Source organism: Triturus cristatus, chromosome 8 (assembly GCF_964204655.1).
Source record: "Triturus cristatus chromosome 8, aTriCri1.1, whole genome shotgun sequence".
NCBI lineage: Eukaryota > Metazoa > Chordata > Amphibia > Caudata > Salamandridae > Triturus > Triturus cristatus.
Window position 1 is genome coordinate 500,497,858 of NC_140591.1, and position 18,944 is coordinate 500,516,801.

Consider the following 18,944-nt stretch of genomic DNA (forward strand, 5'->3'; position numbering starts at 1 on the left):
ACCTCCTCGCACTGATGTCACCATCCTCCGCTGTTCCCAGGTTTTGACTTTCTTCTTCATTTTCTTGGACTGGGAAATTAGGTGTCCCGATGTGTACTTTCTTGAAGAGGATACATTTCATGTAAATTCTTCTGTGCCTTTATGGGCAGTGATCATCGTGCCTCTTCGGTGGTTTACTGTCCACGGAGACTGCTCAAACGGAAGGGGGAATTTGCTCCCTGGATGTCTGTCCTTGATATATACTTTGTCTCCCGCACGGATGCTTGATGCCTTCGCATTTCTGTTGACACTGGATCGGACATTGGTGTTGGTTCTTTTTGCTAGGACTCGAGCTCCGTCAATGGGGGAAGGGACCCATGTCGGGTGATGGGGAATAGTGTCACGTACTAACCGGCCCATGCTTGCAGGCCCTGGTGCTCTCTTTGTTGTGAGGTGTGGGTCAGATGGTACTCCCTCAGGAAGCTGTATATGGCTCATTCTAGGAGCGCTTCCTCGGCATAAGCAATGCGGATGACCTTGTTGAGGGTGGCATGAATCGCTCAACTTCTCCATTTGCTTGAGGCCAGCACAGTGTTACTTTTCGATGGCGGATTCCCCAGGATGCAAGATATTTAGCAAATTCCTGTCATTGAAAAGGCAGGCCATTATCAGTCTTGACCACTTCAAAAATCCCGTGAGTGGTGCTGATTTTTTCCAATTTGGTGATCACCTCCCCTGCGGTTTGGCTTCCTACAATTTCTACCTCCGGGTATTTGGTGTAGTCATCTAGGACTACCAGGGCGTATCGTCCATCTGGCAAATGTCCGAAATCAATGCTAACACACTGCCAAGGTCGGAGTAGATTTGCTTCTGTGATGACAGGTGCGAGACTTGGCACCATTGGCACGTTTTGACGGCCTGTTCTACCATCGTGTCCATTCCTGGGACCCACACCTTTGCCTTCAGCCTGCTTTTTGTTTTTACCACACCTTGGTGCCCTATGTTCGCTAGATCCACTGCCTGCTGTGTTAGGCTTGATGGAAGGACTAGTCGTGGACCTCTCAAAAGGCATCCGCTGCTGTCAGTGGACAGCTCTTCTTTGACTCTCATCAGCGACTCTAACGTGTCTTTTGCTGAGATTGTCCGTCTGGCCATGCTGGTCTGGATGGGTCGCCAGGCATTTGCTTGAATTGCCGCGATGGCTAACTGTAGGCACTCATCCTTTTTCGTGGCTTCAACCAGCGTTTCGATTGTCATTGGTATCGGCCGGGATCGTTCAGCCACAAAGCGTACATATTCTTCAGTTTCTTCCGCTTCGTCCTACTCTGCTTTGGTCTCTGCCCTTGGGTGTCTCGAGAGATAGTCTGCTGGGTTTGATGAACCAGGTTTGTAGTCTACCCGATAATCATATCCTTGCAGTTGGAGTATCCATTTTTCTATCCTCAGGGGAGGCTTCAAGGCAGACCCTTGGAAGAGGGGGATGGGAGGCTTGTGGTCCGTGGAAACTGTAAACGGGTGGCCATATACGTAGATGTGAAAGTGCCGACAGGCCCAATGGATGGTGATAGCCTCCCTTTCAATCTGCGAATAGCGCTGCTTGGTTTCCGTCAGGGACCGGCTTGCATAGGCCACCGGGGCCCATTCTTCATTGTGTTGCTGTTGAGTGAGTGCAGCACCTAGGCCATAAGGGCTGGCATCCACAGCAATGTGGGTGGGCCGTGCTGGGTCGAAATATGACAGCGTGGTGTCTGCCGAGAGGGCTGCTTTGATGTCCATGAAGGCCTGTTCTTGGTCAGGCCCCCACTGCCAGGAAGTGGCAGTTTTTGTCAACTCTCGGAGTGGCTTCGTGACATTGGTCAGGTCCGGGATGAAACGGCCACAGAAGTTAACCATTCCCAGGAAACTCCGCATCTCAAATATGTTGGTGGGTGCCGGGGCATCTTGAATGTCACAGACTTTGTCCGGATCGGGGGCTATTCCTTTATCTGAGAACATGTACCCAAAGAAACTGATTTTCTTTTGCAGGAATTGGCACTTCTCTCTGTGCAACGTGAGCCCGGCATCTTGGATCCTTTAAAGCACATTGTGGAGCCTTTTATGGTGATCTTCCAGGGACGTAGCATAGACCAGCAGGTCGTCGCTGACGTTAGGGACTCCTGGGAGCCCACTCAGGACCTCTCTGATGGTGTTCTGAAACACCTCGGTGGCGCTCGAAATCCCGAAGTTCAGCCTCTTGTACCTTCTCAGGCCTACGTGGGTAGAGAAGGTGGTGATATACCTGGAGTCGCGATGGAGAGGCAATTGGTGGTACCCTGACTGTAAGTCCATCTTCGTGAACCAGACAGCGCCATTTAACTCACTGAGGATGTCATCTATGGTGGGTGTTATGTGACGTTCCCTCTTAATGGCCACGTTTGGGAAGGCGCATGTCCACACAGATGCACACTTGGCCTGGCTGCTTCGGCTTTCTGGTCACTACGATTGGTGACACCCAGGGAGTGGGCCCACTGACCTTCTCTATGATTTCTTGCTGTTCAAGTGCCTCAAGTTCCTCTTCGACTTTCTGCCTTAAGTGGAATGCTATGCGTCAGTGCCTCAGCGCCACTGGTTGGACTGATTGGTCGATATGGAGAGAGACCTCTTTTCCTTCCAGGCACCCTATTCCTTGGAAGACATCGTCAAACTCTTCCATAATGGCTGTCAATTCTTCTTCCTTGATGGCTAGGGTGAAGGAAATTAGCCGCAGTTCTTTGGCTGCATAGCCACTGACTAGCATCCACATACACTGTGGTGGGGATGCTTAAGCCTTGATGTCAAAGTTCGGTTTTCAAACATCACAATAGCGGGGTGGGCGTCTTCTGCCCATACTCAAACACGCAGATTTTGGCCTCTCATAGCTGTGGGCGTGGACTGAGGTTTCTATACACGTTGGTGGCCATCAGCTCTATTGAAGTGCCGGTGTCTATGGTGGTTCGCACTTCTTGGTCGTGAATCCGTACCTGGTATTTCAGAAGTCTGTGCCTTTTCCTCTGCGGGTGGTCCACTGCCAGCACATAGTGGGCTGGATAGTCTCCTGTGTCGTCATCCATATCTTCACTATCGGGCAATTCGCCTAATGCTTGGGCCATTTCTTTCCGTGGCTTCGATGATCTGCACAGGGCCGCAAAATGGTTTTTCCTGCCACAGGCTGTACACCTTTTTCCTTTTGCTGGGCAGTCCTGCATGCGGTGGGGCATGCCGCCGCAGTACCCACTGTCCTTTCCCTTGCCCTGTGGGTGCTTGCCTGGTAAGCAACTTGGTTTGGCTTGCACGACTTTCGCTTGCTCAACCTTTATTGGGCGGTGGAGCACCACCTCCATGTGCGATGCCTTGGCCTTCGATAACTCCTTAGACCATCCCAGTGTGAGAATGTCGGCCAATGATTTGCCAGACTCCTGGAGGATAGTGTTACAATTAAAGAAAGCTAGGTAGTCCATAGATGTGGTCCAAGATCTTAGCTTTATTCTTTAGATAGGATCCACAACAAGTTCAGATTAGGCCTTGATTAATATCCATAAATGCCCCACCAGGAGCAGCCTCCCTGCTGCTCAGCCCATCTCACCAACTGATCTTTCCTTCCACTCAAACCCACTCAACATTCCGATGACATCACACAGACTGAGCAGCAAGGCAAGGACAGCAACAGAGAGTAGATGCATTATAAACTTCCTAGATTACAACACATCCCCCCCTCATCAAATTAGTGAAAATATGAACATGCAAAAACAATGTACTTTTGTGCAAATTGTGAAGATAGTAAAATGTAAAAACAAAGTACATTATGCAACAAGGCTAAATAAATAAACTGTGCGAAGATAGAAAAACACACATCCCAAAAACCAATGAGCTTCAAGTAAAAACTTGAAAAGGGCAACATTGGATGCCCTAACAAACAAATCAAGATGATAAAAAGATAAACAATTTCTACGCGTGCGCTCCCATGACGCACAGGCCAACCATACTCACCAAGTAACCTATTATAGGGTACAACCAGACATACGTCTGAGAAGACTCACATTAGGAGTCTTCTAACGTGCATACTAATAACACGCAGACCAACACCTCACACGAGGTACCACAAACCCAAAGGTAAAACCAGACAGTAAAGTCTGAGAAGCCTTGACAAGGGTCTTCTAATGTGCGCACCCATCACGCACAGGCCAACACTTCACACAAATAACCAACCAATTCAAGGGTAAAACCAGACAGGAAAGTCTGAGAAGCCTCAAAATAAGGAGTCTTCTTACGTGCGCACCCTTAACGCACAGACCAACACCTCACACGAGGCAACCAACCAATTGAAGGGTAAAACCAGACAGGAAAGTCTGAGAAGCCTCAAAATAAGGAGTCTTCTTACGTGCGCACCCTTAACGCACAGACCAACACCTCACACGAGGCAACCAACCAATTCAAGGGTAAAACCAGACAGGAAAGTCTGAGAAGCCTCAAAATAAAGAAGTATTCTTACGTGCACACCCTTAATGCACAGACCAAACACCTCTCATGAGGCAAACTTAATAAAAGACGTACACTAACAAGACCAGGGACACTACACTCTCTCTCTCCCGCAATTTATACAGATACAAAACAAGGACACTACACTCTTCCCCCCCTCACATACTCAAATACAAAACGCACGCACAATTGTGCAGTATACACTTGCAGAACTTGGGAGATAACAACACCCCTTCTTCAGCATAAACTGGAGGACTTAGGATACTACCTACGTAATCCCACACTTGCAGGTCTTGCGCCTTATACTACTGATGACATACATATGATAGCATACACTCATCACTTTGAATACCTTTAACACAACATAGTAAAGCTTCATAGGCATGAGACACAATAACAGATGAATAAGTATGGCATCAAGACATTAAATCTAAAACACAGACTTCACATATGAGAAGTTTAGCAAAACAGTCAAAATGACCGGTGAGCGACTTCTCACCCGAGGGTCACCATCCAACAGCTCGAGAATTGTAATTATTTTCCTTGCGCTGCCCCGATTGAGTCACAAAATACGTTCCTCCAATGTTGTCGCTAAAGAAGAATGCCAACGCGCACTCCGGCGCTACCAAGCTCATGGGTGCAGACGCATGGAACGTGGTTGGCAAAATTAACTACGGAAGCAGCCAATCTCAAAATGGTGGCACGCCATGACACGCCGCACCGGGTGGCTCACAGCCGCAACGTGCTTCAAAGTCCCAGCAAGCATCACAGTGGACGAAAAGGGAGAGTACGTCACAGAGAAAATTCCATGAGTGACGAGAAACATGCATGCTATCCAAACCAGCTCCCAGGTAAGCGCGTGTCTTGTCACTTTGAAATTTAAAATGAAGGCTTCGGTTAGGCAACGCCGCAGCAAAATCCAGTCCCAGCACATTTCCCAGTGATATCACATGAATAAAAACGTTTGAAATTGGGATCAAAATACCGTGTAATTTCAACACTCCTCCGTTCAGACACCCCCCGGTTCTCTTGATACACTGTAGGACAGCAAACCAACAACTGAGTCACTTTCCAAACCATGCATGTGACTCGAACACCGGGACTTGCGCTGTGCCTCTCAACCAACAGCTTATAGATCCATTACATCCGATGTACGTCGAGGCAGATCGTAAAAGAAAGTAGCAGAGCTCCTCAACACTACACCGCGATAATAACAGCTTTCAAAGTTTCCGCCATCATCTGCATCTCTAAATTGATTTCACAACTAGTCAGGAGAGTCAGTCTTCCACAGCATACTTTTGAGAGAGCGTGGTACATCACAGCAAGCCAAAAAAAAAAACAGGATCAAAACGTAGACAGGCAAACAGAAACTGGCACAATCACGTCGTGGGCGACCGTTGACAGGGTCACTGGTGGGGCATTAGGTGTGCCAGGTTTCTTCAAATCCAGATGATCCACTAACAGAAATTGATTTCTTCACCTTCAAAAGTCCAATCAGCACGCAGGTTCTTCTAACTCGTCGCCAGTGTTACAATTAAAGAAAGCTAGGTAGTCCATAGATGTGGTCCAAGATCTTAGCTTTATTCTTTAGATAGGATCCACAACAAGTTCAGATTAGGCCTTGATTAATATCCATAAATGCCCCACCAGGAGCAGCCTCCCTGCTGCTCAGCCCATCTCACCAACTGATCTTTCCTTCCACTCAAACCCACTCAACATTCTGATGACATCACACAGACTGAGCAGCAAGGCAAGGACAGCAACAGAGAGTAGATGCATTATAAACTTCCTAGATTACAACAGATAGTTTCTCTTAGCTTCGAGGAGTAGCAGCCCTGTATGATTTGGGCCCTAATTTCTTCTTGTTCATCTTGGAGGCCGCACGTGCTGGCCAGTTCCTTCAGGCGACCATGGAACGTGTCTAACGCTTCCTCCGCTTCATTTGGCTTGGCGAAAAATGAATAGTTCGTAGTCCCTGTTTGCCATGGGCTCGAAGTGCGCGTTTAGGGCATTCAGCAATGTCACATACATCTTGGGTGTGGCCTCCACTAACGTCTAATAGATACGATGAATGTCCTTACTTCCCAGGTGTAGGAGTAGTGCTCTGCGTCTTTCATGGGCAATGCCTGCCCCCTCAAAGTAGAACTGAAGGCGTTCTGTCCAGTCTCTCCACTTCGGGGCGAGTGACGAGGGAGTACCATTCACTTTCAAACAGCTCGATTGCCGGGATCGCTGCCATCAGGATGTCATTGGGGTTCACCTCGCGGCACGAGCACTGCCTCACCACAGCAGAAGTGGCAGCCGCCTGACCGAGGGCAGATGAGGCCTGGCAGCACGAAGGCCTGTCGTCCCCGGTGCTTATGGGCAGCACAGGCAATGGATGTCCTGCAGGGGGGTAGGGGGGCACTCTGGGCCGAGCAGGCACTGGTAGCCTGAAGCTGGGGTGGCAGAACCCCCGGGGCTGGCGCCAGGAAGGATGTGTAGGCAGGGTAGCAGAACCCTTGCTGGTGGCAGAGACAGCTGTACCTCTGTGGGGGGCAGTGCAGCCACGCTTCACACAGCGAGACAGCGTGTGTTCTTCACCGCCTCGTCGCCAGTGTAAAATGCTCACCTGCTGGGCACCATGTGCGCGCTGCAAACATGAACAAACTACAGGACACAAGTTATGGGTTTGCAAAGTGGTCCCAACTACTGGCGCCGGGCCCTGCCTCTTTATTTATATAAGCACATTGCGTCATGTGCCAGCGTGTATTCGTGCATTCAGTGCGGAGGTGGATTACACCATCACCCCACACTGAGAACATTACACACTGGAGCTGTCTCCAACCGAGCTGCGTTGGCGGGTTAGGGACAGCAGCCACAGGCTCCCAGTCTCCCTGGGAGACCAAATTGAGGGCACTCAGGCCAATCCTGATGGTGCTCTGCCTTGATGCTAGCCTCCACTGGACTTCACTGCCCCATGAGAAAAACTTGTGTTCTAAATGTCAAAGGCTTATTCAAAAGGCATGTTTATTGCATACTCTTGAGAGACGAGATCAGAAACTTCAAAAGGAACTTTATAGAAGTGGAGTGTACAGTTGAACACCCCTCTGAGCAAGGATTGATATTAAGAATGGAAGAATGTATACATTTTAAATAACAGGAATACATAAAACAGTATAAAATATAACAATTTTCACTTTCGTTGTTAAATTGATTATCAGATTCCTCTTGAGAAGACTGCACTGGGCGATAGACTTAGCTACAGAAATATCAAGTGCAGCAGCTCAGAAATAAAAGTAACGCACTCTGTGTATTAATTTCATACTGGTAACGTTTTGGGCTGATAGTGTATTCGGACAGATAGCAAAACCTTGGAAATCTAGCCAGGTGTGCATGTTATCTCCATATAATAACATGTTTAAGGGTTGATACTTTCCTTAATTATTTAGAACCTGTAAATAAAACATTCATGTAGCAAAAAAGGTTTTTACTTTATCCAGAGCATAGGCTATTATACTAATGATTCATGGATCACCACTGATAGAAAAGATGATGAAGTATGTTGAATAATTGTTCGCTCTCACAACTAGGACATTTCAAGTATATCCTTTGTAAAGGTGGGTGTTAGAAGTGAAGAAAGTATGAGCTTGAACACAGAAAACGTTCCCCTTTTAGTCATTAAAAAAATTAGAAACAAATCACTGAGGGGCTTATTACAAGTTGCTTTGTAAAATGGTGACCTACTACTGATCCTCAATTACGGTGGGGTATATCAATTACCAGGTGGCCATGCCCATCCATTATAATAGGGTGGCTCTCTAAATGTACATTTCGCCAGAATTTTAATAGCAAAAAAGGGAAGGCAGAACATTTTGTACGTGCCGATATTCCTGCAGAACAGTCAATCTCGTGTTAATCATGAAATCCCATTTATAGCCAGGTAATGACGCAAAGGAAATTTGCAATGCAAATCATAGTTTGGAAAAGAATTGCAAAAATAGAAGTGTCACATGCTGGGAAAGCTTGAGAGAAGACCAATGCGGAAAGATGAATACAACTTTGCTAAAAATCTGACAGGCCAGATAACTCTCAACATAATATACTCACATCTGGGCAATGGAGCTGACCGAAGTGAGTGCCAACTGATTTAACATCGAAAGCTAGCATGAAGCAGTGCCAACTTTTTTTGTGCCCACATTTCCTCCATTTTCAAAAATAAACAGATGTCCATGGTAAAATAAATTAATAGGTTTTGGGTATACTTCACACATTTTGGCTCAGAGTGTTGCAAAGTCACATAAATCCAATCATTTTCACTTACAGTCTTGTAAATAAGGGAGCATTCTAGCAACTAGCAACTACATCCAACATGAGAAGGGATGGCCCAGTCTGCAGGAATCAAGGCAAAATAACAAACTACTCCTTTCCCAACTTAAAATAGGCTGCATGAGATGACAGAAATGTTACTGCCAAACTAGTGATAGAGAGAGAAGCTGTTCTAGCATACCCAGCCAATCGTTCCCATAAATTAGAGCTTCATAACAATATAAAAATTAATTAAGAGAGAGTCAAACTACAAGAAAATGCATTCAGCGACATCAAATGCAACAATAGAAAAACCTTAATAGCAACAAAAGACATTTTTTAAAACTATTTGGGCAGTCCAGAATTTTAGAAGTTTGTCAATGTCGGAATTAATAACTGTGTCACACTGAGTTGCATTGTTCTTTACCCCAGTCCTGTTAGGATGAGATCAGAATCCTTCTATCTGGTGAAATAATCTATCCCAGCATTGTATGATATAAATAAACATAGGTGGGTACAGTGGTCTCATGCAACTATATTTGGATAATCCCTAATCTAATTATCCAGTGTCATTGCGTGATGTAGTCCCAACTCGACAGTACCCTCTTATCCATGGGGCTTGATTCAAAGTCATTGGGATGAACTATGACGAGATGGACTTTTTTCATCAAATATTACGGATAACAGAGTGATGTCGAGTAGGGACTACGTTATGCAACTTAGCCTCCTGCTTGGAACGTAACTGGTCTAAGCTTCCTACAGAACAATGGATAACAGTTCTGGAAGCCACCAGGCCAGCCAGGGACCCAAACCCTATCTCAGCCAATGAGAAATGTAACTACTTGATTCAGAGCTCCCTAGATGACATACTTCCCAAGAGACCTACCCACAAAAAATGTGGGTAGATTTCCCCATGGTACTCCCCAAAGTTACGGAAACTCAAACAACACTGCAAAAGGTTAGAAAGGAAGTGGAAACAGAACTATGCAGAATCCAGCAAATCTGAATATAGGGAGGCAATATGAACCTATAAAGGTGAAATCAAAGCCACCCAAGCATCCGCCGCAGCAACAACCAATCATGGACGATGCCCCTCCCTGCTGTAACAACTTGGCTGAGTTTTTTCACCAGAAAATACAAAATATATACTTGATTTTTCCTTCCACTCAGATCCAACAAACCCTGGTTCCCACTACTGTATCAGGATATGGAACTCAAGTTGTACTGGAGCTCCTCCCTCCTTTTGGCCTCGTAACTCTTGATTCTATCATGGCCCGGGTAAAATCGGGCTCCCCCTCAGACCCTGCGCCTGCCCGTGCTTTGACCCAGTGCTAAGGAACATGCTCCCAGTAGTCCTTGATCTGCTCAATGCCTCCATTTTCTCTGGAGTGGCCCCCCCTGCATGTAAACGCGCAATGGTAAAGGCTCTCTTAAAGAAACCCAACTTTGACCAGGACAACTTGGGCAACTACTGTTCTATCACCCTCCTTCCAAGGTTGAGCAAGATTTTGGAAAAGCACGTCAACTCGGTTCTGGTAGAGTTTCTAGAATCCAACAATCTACTTCATCCTTCACAGACCGGCTTCAGTCCCCAACATGGGACTAAAACTGCCCTTCTTGCAGTAACTGAGGAGGCTAGTAGGATCTTGGCTCAAGAGGGCACTGCAGCGATCATTCTTCTTGACCTCAGTGCTCCATTTGATATTGTCAACCACAACATACTGATCCTTAGACACAGGAGTCTGGGAGTGACAGGTAGTGCCATCACCTGGATACAGTCCTTCCTAGGAGAACAATCTTTCCAGGTCTTTGAAGGAGATGTTATATCCAAACGTGTGCCCCTCAGCTGTGGTGTGCCTCAGGGCTCCCCCCTGAGCCCCACACTGTTCAATGCTTATAAGAGTCCTTTGGCAGAGATTGTCCGTCCATTTGGCATCAAAATCATTACCTACACTGATGACACTCAGCTCGTGGTGGCATTAAACCACCCCGAGAAGTCACCAGGCGACGTAGGAAGCTGCCTAGAGGAGGTAGCCAAATGGATGGAACTCTCTTGCCTAAAACTCAACGTGGACAAGACTGAGCTAATGCTCCCTGGTAACTCTCCTTCTTTTAATCCCGAGATACTTTGGCCAAAATGTCTTGGCCCGCTCCAAGCCCCAAAGACCAGATTAAAAGCCTCGGCATCTGGTTGGACCACTCCATTAGCTTCAACTACCAAGCAGCAAAACTATCGGCCACTTGCTATGGCCTGCTGAGGATGCTATGCAAAATACTTCCTCTTCTCCCATTTTAGGCAAAAAGAATCATGGTCCAGGCTCTCATTCTATTCTGCTTGGACTATGGGAACGCCCTTTATTTAGGAGCCCCTCAACCCACTACACACAAGCTCCAGATCATTCAAAACTGCGCAGCTCGCCTGCTCCTCCAGATCCCTCATCGGCAATCCGCAAAACCAGCACTGAGGAGCCTTCACTGGCTGCCTGTTAGGTAAAGAATCCAATTCAAAGCAATGTGAAGGCTCATGAGACCTTCTGGAGGAATGGTCCAGCAGTCCGCTGATCTATGATACCCCCTTATCAACCTAGCAGAAACCTCCGCTCCGCGCCCTCTTCCCTCGCCCTACTCCAAAGAATAGGCGAAGCCTAATCTGCTGCCCTTTCGTAAACTCCTAAAAACAATGCTCTTTAACAACTGCTTCTAACCACTGGACTTTCTTGTTTGCCCATTCGTCTGTAGCGCTGGGATGCCTCAGGGTAGCTATTGCAGTATATAAATGTTTTTTCATTTCATGCAGTAACACTGGGTATTTAGATTTCATCCAACTGTGATTGTATGGGACATCGCCATGGCAGAGGTAATTTGCCCACTGAGGCTTGCCAATATAATACTTGTATGACCAATGTTAGGAAAGAATATATCACCATATATTATGGAAAACTATGCCATGGTATGTTATTGCAGTGCTCATTTTGCAGGACTATATACATGATCTTGCAGGATTTAATAACATGCAATGGTGATTATACACATTATAGATAATATTTGAAAATGTTTATTAATGCAAAACATATTTTCTGATTTTATGAGTACAAGAGGTTAAATTGAGCATTTCAAACTTGATCATGATCTCTGCAAAAGATATTCTTCTAGGCATTCCATTCCTAAAGTATTTTATTATTTATAAAATTTGGTCCTACGTCTTTATAAGACGTTAAGGAGAATGCTGAGTTAAAATTGGATGAATGTTTCCTTGTGAACAAGTTTTAAATGTCTATTGTAAATAGGCAACACAAGGGCTATAAAATTGCAGTTTCAAGATAGTGTCTTGAGTCGTGACAAGAGCTACCAGATAGCCAAAATATGTAGATGTTTCATACCACTACACATGAATAAAAACTTCACAAACTGCCTACCAAATGCCTGTTTTTCATTGATGAGAGGGAAAGTTTGGATTTGCGGTGAAGAGGATGGTTCTTGCCAGTACAGAGCACTGCTGGTGTACAGGTGCCTGCCAGCAAGCCGCATTATTTGGGTGTGTATATATACATATTATTTTTTTTTACTCTCTGACTAAATATCTTAGAGAATAGCTTGCCAGTAATATTAGGGGGGTGTGAGCTTGCAATGTTCTAAATAATCAATCTGGGTATATCATAGCAGGGCCTGCGGGAGCTTAAGGAGCCATGGACAGGGAAAGCAGAGGGGATTGTTAGAAGTACTTAAAACACAATATTTGGAGAAAAAAATTCACTTTTCTAAAACTTACTAACAGAGATGTTTTTGTCAGTGCGTCTGTATATGAAAATCCCAGGTGAAATAGTGCAGACACCTCACCATACCTGGCTAAAAGCACATGTACCAAACATTTTTACTAGAGAATACATTTATTAGGTGGGTGTAACAACCCAACATCCCCCCTGAAGGTGCGCCCCTGCTCATCATGATCATCTATTAAATAGTGATTAAAAATCAACTTATGACAAAAGTGCAAGACAACACGCGTGCTGTCTTGAAATTGTTGGAATGAGTAAATAAGATGTCAATGAATACCATGATGTGTGCAGGTCGGACAATGACAATACCAATAAATGCGATAACAAAGTATGCCATTAACTTTTCCTGCATAACAATGTCGATGCCCATAAATGCAATGTCGATGTATGCCATAATCTTTGCCTGCACAACAGCAAAGGTACCGGCAGTAGCAATGTCAATGTATTCAATTAAATATGCATGAATGACAATGTTTTTTGTTACCAGTAAAAACAATGTCAATGTACCTCAAGATTTAGGAACGCATAAGTATGTCAATATCAGTAAAGACAATATCAATGTACACTATAACATAAGTATGCACAATGTTGAGAATGTCGATAAAAATGATACCAGTGACTGCCATATCAATGAGGGGTGGGCGGAATTTGCGAAAGCGACTTCCGAAAATTATCGCGAAAATGTAAAAAAATCTCCGCAAACAAGCGGAAATATCGCGAAGATGCGGAAGTTTTTTTCCGGCATGTTCGCGAGATTTTCTGCATGGTTGCGGGTTGCCAACTTACCCATGTGGTTGCTTGCGGGCGCGGCCATCTTGTTTTCAGTTGTCTCGCGGTGCATGATCGCGAGAAAAAAGACGTGATCGCGCGACGCATGACGTCACTGCGGACGCGAACTGTCGCGAGACAGCGCAAATGGCTAAAACAATACAACATCTCATGGAGAACGCAACCGGATCGGGAAAACTTGTCGGCGAACGCGGGGATTCAGGTAAGGCGATCGCGCGCGCGCGAGAATGTATTATTTTACAGCGCGAGCAAGAACCAAATTATCGCAAATCTGCGGAATGCGGAAATTTTGACATTTCCGCGCTCTCCGCGGAACGCGGAAATGCCAAATTATCGCAAATTCCGCGAACGGAACGGAAATTTTGCCCAGGCCTAATATCAATCAATCAAGCTTTATTTCGACATGTAATATCATAAAAGCACATTTACACATAAAAACACAATTCAATGAAATACATTTAAGAACAAGTCGTAAAAAAAGGGTTTTGAATACAATAAATAGTTAAAAGGTATATTAAACTTGAGCAGCTTTGTGAATATTATAAAATGTTTAAATTAATCAAATAGCCTTCTGCCTGATCATCCATGCCCAGCCGAGGAATTTGGCCACCCCGAATGCTATAGTAGTATTAGCATCAGTCTTAAGAATTCTGAGTGCTACAGAGTGGTCCCTCGTCCCCAGCTGCAGGCACAGAGGTTTAAGCCATTTCAGTCTGGGTTTTAGATAAGCTGGGCATACAAAAAAGAAATGGGATATATTCTCAATTGCGCCTGGACAATTTGGGCAGTCAGCGGAAGTTTTATACGGAGGATTCCACCTGCTAGTACGGTCACGGAGGGGAAGGGTCCCAAACCTAAACTGGACAAAAAGTGATCTATCCCTAGGCTTCGTGATAAAATCTAGATAAGGTTCCAGGTGGGGCATAACCTTGTGTTGGCGAAACTCCTCAGTGAGTCTGCCTGGGTTTAGATCCCTCTGCTCCTGGAGATTGACCCATGACCAAAAGGCTCTCTTAATAGCTTCCTTTGATAGCGGTGCCCCGGAGTCCCAAGCGGTTATGAGGCCTATTGCCACCAGAAGCTTCTTTATGTTAGCAAGCCAGCCTATTTTATGGGCTCCCTGAAGGTTCATGACCTCTCTTAGGCCATCAGCATATCTGGAGAGATCAGGGGTGCGCCATAACCGTGCCCAATATAAAAGAGGACGCAGGGTGACTAGGTCTTTGATAGATCGCCGTCCCAAGTCACTCAATAGTGGCTTGGTTGGTGTGCCCCTAGGGAGCGACACAAGCTCTCTGAAAAACTTATTTTCTCCAGTAACAAGTGCATCAACACAACCAAAACCCCATAGTTCTGCACCGTAAAGGGCACAGCCTACAGCTTTGGTAGCGTATATTTCCAAAGCTGGAGCGATGGGTTTAGTAGTGGAGGCACGAAATTCCCTCCCTATGGCTCCCATTACCCGCCTATGGTTTAGGACCATTTTGTCAATGTGAGGCTGCCATTAGAGCTTGTCAGAGATTCTAATACCCAAATAGTCAAACTCTCTGACACGCTCCAATGGCTTCCCTTCAAGAGTCAGGGTGGATCTAGATGATCTGCTCGGGTTAAAATAGAGGAGTTTAGTTTTAGCAGTGTTAATAACGAGGCCCCTCAACTTGCAAAACAAAGAGAAACAGTCCAATAGTTTCTGTAATCCTGCTGGTGTTTTCGATATTAGAAGTGTATTGTCCGCAAAAAGTAGAGCAGGAACTTTATCCCCCGCCAGGACAGGGACATCAGCATTAACTTCAAGCAGGAAAGAGACAACACCATTCACAAAAAGTGTGAAAAGTGTAGGGGCCAATACACAGCCCTGGCGAACCCCTCTATTCACCGGAATTTAATTAGTTTTTTGCTCCTGAGACCCCCATCTAATACAAGCATAGTTGCCTTCATGCATCCGAATCGAAAGATTCAGAATGTATGAAGGAATCCCCATCTCCTCCAAAATCAACCACAGGCGGTCGCGGGGGACCAGGTCAAAGGCGGTCTTTAAGTCGATGAACGCCAAGTACAGGCCGCCCTTGCCAATGGTGACCACCTTTCAGTATTGGAGCACCAGCCTGAATGCCTGGTCGATCGTGCTTGTGCAAGTCCTAAAACCCACCTGAAACTGTGAAATTATATCATTGTCATCAGCCCATGCGTGGATCCTCTCCAGGAGGACCCTACCAGCCAACTTTTGACCAGTGTCAATAAGACTAATTGGGCGATAGTTAGCTGGGTCCCCCCTTGGACCCCTCTTGTAAATGGGGATTACCTCAGCTCCCTTCCAAGAATTCGGTACCGGCGAGCCCTCCAGCAGGGCATTAATAAGAAGCTCAAAGTAAGAGGCCCAACCCTCGACATTGGCTTTAAATAGGTCGCCCGGGATACCATCTGGACCCGGGGCCTTTGCAGAGACAATCTTGTTAATTGCTGCCTCGACCTCCCTTTTCTCTATCTTAATGAATGGGGCCTGAGCAGCATCAATAACTGTGGACACAACTTGGGGACATGGGTCACCCGTTTGCTTATCCCCTACATATAATTTCCTGAAGTGCTCAAACCATTCCCTATCTGTTATGTGGTTGGGAATTTGGTCCTGTTCGCAACTATTAGATCTTCTCACTGTAGACCAGAAGAGCTCAGTGTTTTTTGAATGGCACGCAATTTTTAGGCTGTCCCAACGCAGCTCTTCCCATTCTTTCTTTGCAGCTGCGAGGGCCTGCCTATAAAGCAGTCTTGCCAGCCGAACATCACCCGGATAGTTGGATTTAATGGCAAGGACCAAGCTATCTTTTTTCAATCTACAATCCCTATTGAACCACTTCTGCGCTGGCTTGGCACTCAACTGACGCTTTTTGGTGTGGTCTAGGAATAAAGTGCCGATCGAATCAATGGTTTCCACGTAAACTTTCACTGCAGCAGCAGGGCCAACCTCATCCCTGCAAACTGCAGAAAGCTTAAGAGTCTGATCAGCAAGAATTTCTTTAAGAGTGGTTAGTTTTACGTCACTCAAAATAAATTTAGGCCATTTGAGGAACCTTTTACAGTTAGATGGTAGTACTGTCTTGGTCAGCATTCGTGTTTCAGGAATGGGGATGAGCTCTTTCCCATACCACACGTCTAACATTTTAAGGGACAGAACGTTGTGATCGCTATTTATTGTTGGAATAATAACCATATCTACAACAAATTTCCATGCCCTCATATCAACCACAATATAATCTATTCTGCTTTGGGAGGGGACCCTGTTAAAGGTATTGGCTTCCAATGCATCAGAGATTGTGCGCCCGTTGGCAGCTCTTAACCCGAATTCTAACGATAGAGCATTTATTTGGATGACAACTGGTGACCATCTCTTCACTGGCTTAAGTGACAATGATGGAATGCCCCATCTAGCATCCTCATCATACATTCCTAGGATATCATCAGTTGCAAGGGGCTCAAAAGAACAATTAAAATCACCAGCAACCAGAAGAAGGGAATCAGAGGGGCAACTGTGAAGCAGATCTGAAAGGGCTAAGATAGTACCAGATTTGGCGCCCCCTTGTGTTCCTCGTGCATATACGTTAAAGAGTTCCCAGTTATAGTTGCTCTTAGAACACTTAATGGAGAGTCTCATTACATCTAATGTAGGACAAGTGTGCTGAGTGATCTTAAGATTAAGTTCTGCCCTAATCCAAACCATGAGTCCACCAGATGGGTGGCCGCGACCTTTCGAGGTGGCTGGAAGAAAATAACATGAAAAGACCGGCTTATACAGTGGCTCAAGGCTCCAGGTTTCCTAGAACATAACCAGGTCATAACCATCAAAAAAAGCATTACAATCCGGAAGAGAAAGCTTGCTGCACAGACCTGCCACATTCCATGAAGCAAGCTTAAGGTGGCTGGAAGGACCAACACAAGGAATTGGAATGCTTGGGGGATGATCCAAATGTAAGACAGTGTTATTAGTAACCCTCTTTATTGGTATAGCGGGGATAGGTAGTTCTGGACCCGGAGATTTTAATGATGTTATAGGACCAGAGGTACAGCAACCTGGGGGGGCAAAAGACTAGTTGATGCTCCCCCTTTGCCCTGGAGTCAAACAACAGCCTCCAAGCTGCTGAAACGATTTTGGGTGACAATAGAACCTAAAGGTGATATGGGTCTGGACCTGCCCCCTTGGGAGAACCCCCTCCAATTCCGCTGAACCAATATCCACCCATCTGTTAATGGAGTAAAGTGACCAGGGGGATAAAAATAGGTCAGAGGAAGAGGACGTATGGATGTACCTAAACTAGGGTGTCTCCAGTTACAAATATACTCCACTATTTTGGGGTCGTTAAAATTGATTAAGATACAATCCCCCTTATATTTTTAGCCAAGTGACCTACCCATGGGACCCTCCTAACCATGTGTGCATTGGGAGTGGTCTATTTTTACTGAGCCAATGCACAACCCTATTCCTTAAAGTTGTAGAAGATTCAGCTTCATGGATGCCCAGTTCAGGGACCCCTGATAAGATTACCATGAAAGGAGAAACCTCCGGGGGCAGATTTGGAATGTTTTCCCCCCACGAGATCGGGGAGGGAGTGATCCTCCCGTCCTCCTTAGGCTGGGATATGTCATGCTGGGGAGGAATAGAGGCTGGGGGCACAACTGTACCCTTAGTGACTTCAGTAGGGGCCTGATGATCTACAAACAGTGCTGTGGGATCATTTAAAGAAGGGGGAACATTTACTGCTCTGGCAATGTCCAATAGTTTAGAAGCCTTAGGGTGGGGAACGTACTTTAAGGAATCAGCAATTCCCCCAAGACCTTGTTCAATCCTAAGTAAGGATTGCTCGATCTTAGAAATTCTGTCCTCCATAGGACGAAGGAGAAGCCTAATTGTATCATAAATATTGGGCATCTCAGTGGATCCCTCAACCTTATCGTCTACACTGGTCCCCCCACTTGCAACTTGGTGTGCCGTTCTGGTGGATAATAAATGGTCTAAAGGTGCAACTTTATTTGCTATAACAGCAGTAGCAGGTTGCTCCTGTGAAGGAGGGGGTATTCCAGAGTTTCTAACATGGCTTACAGCTTTCTGTTTCTTTCTGCCAGTTTTGCTCTTCCCACCATTGTTAGTAAGGGGCCCTTGCTTGGTTTTAGGAATAGCGCCAGGATTCCTCTCTCGTAATTGCCTAGTGCTGGGCTCTGGCACTAAACTGGAGGCAAACGGCAGCAAACAGGGAGATATCAACAATGAGTCTGAAACCATAGACTGGTCCCCCATAGAAACAGCGGTTGTGCCACTAGGTGTTAAATCTGTGGTCAGGGAATCAAGGTGTAAGCAGGAAGCATCATCACCATTTAGGGCTTGGTGAAGAGGGGACTGCACATTACCAATATGACCCATTGAGGACCTCCTTGCCATCGCAAGGTCCTGTGAGACTCTACGTTCAAGCAAATTATTCTCTTGGTCAATGACACCGTTTACCTTAGTGATAAACTGGTCATTAGTTCCAGTGAGATGGACATTGGCCCCTCTAACTCTAGTGTCTTTGGGGGGCATAGCAGAGCCGGTAAAGCAATCAGAATAATATGCTTACAAATCAAACAGGCACC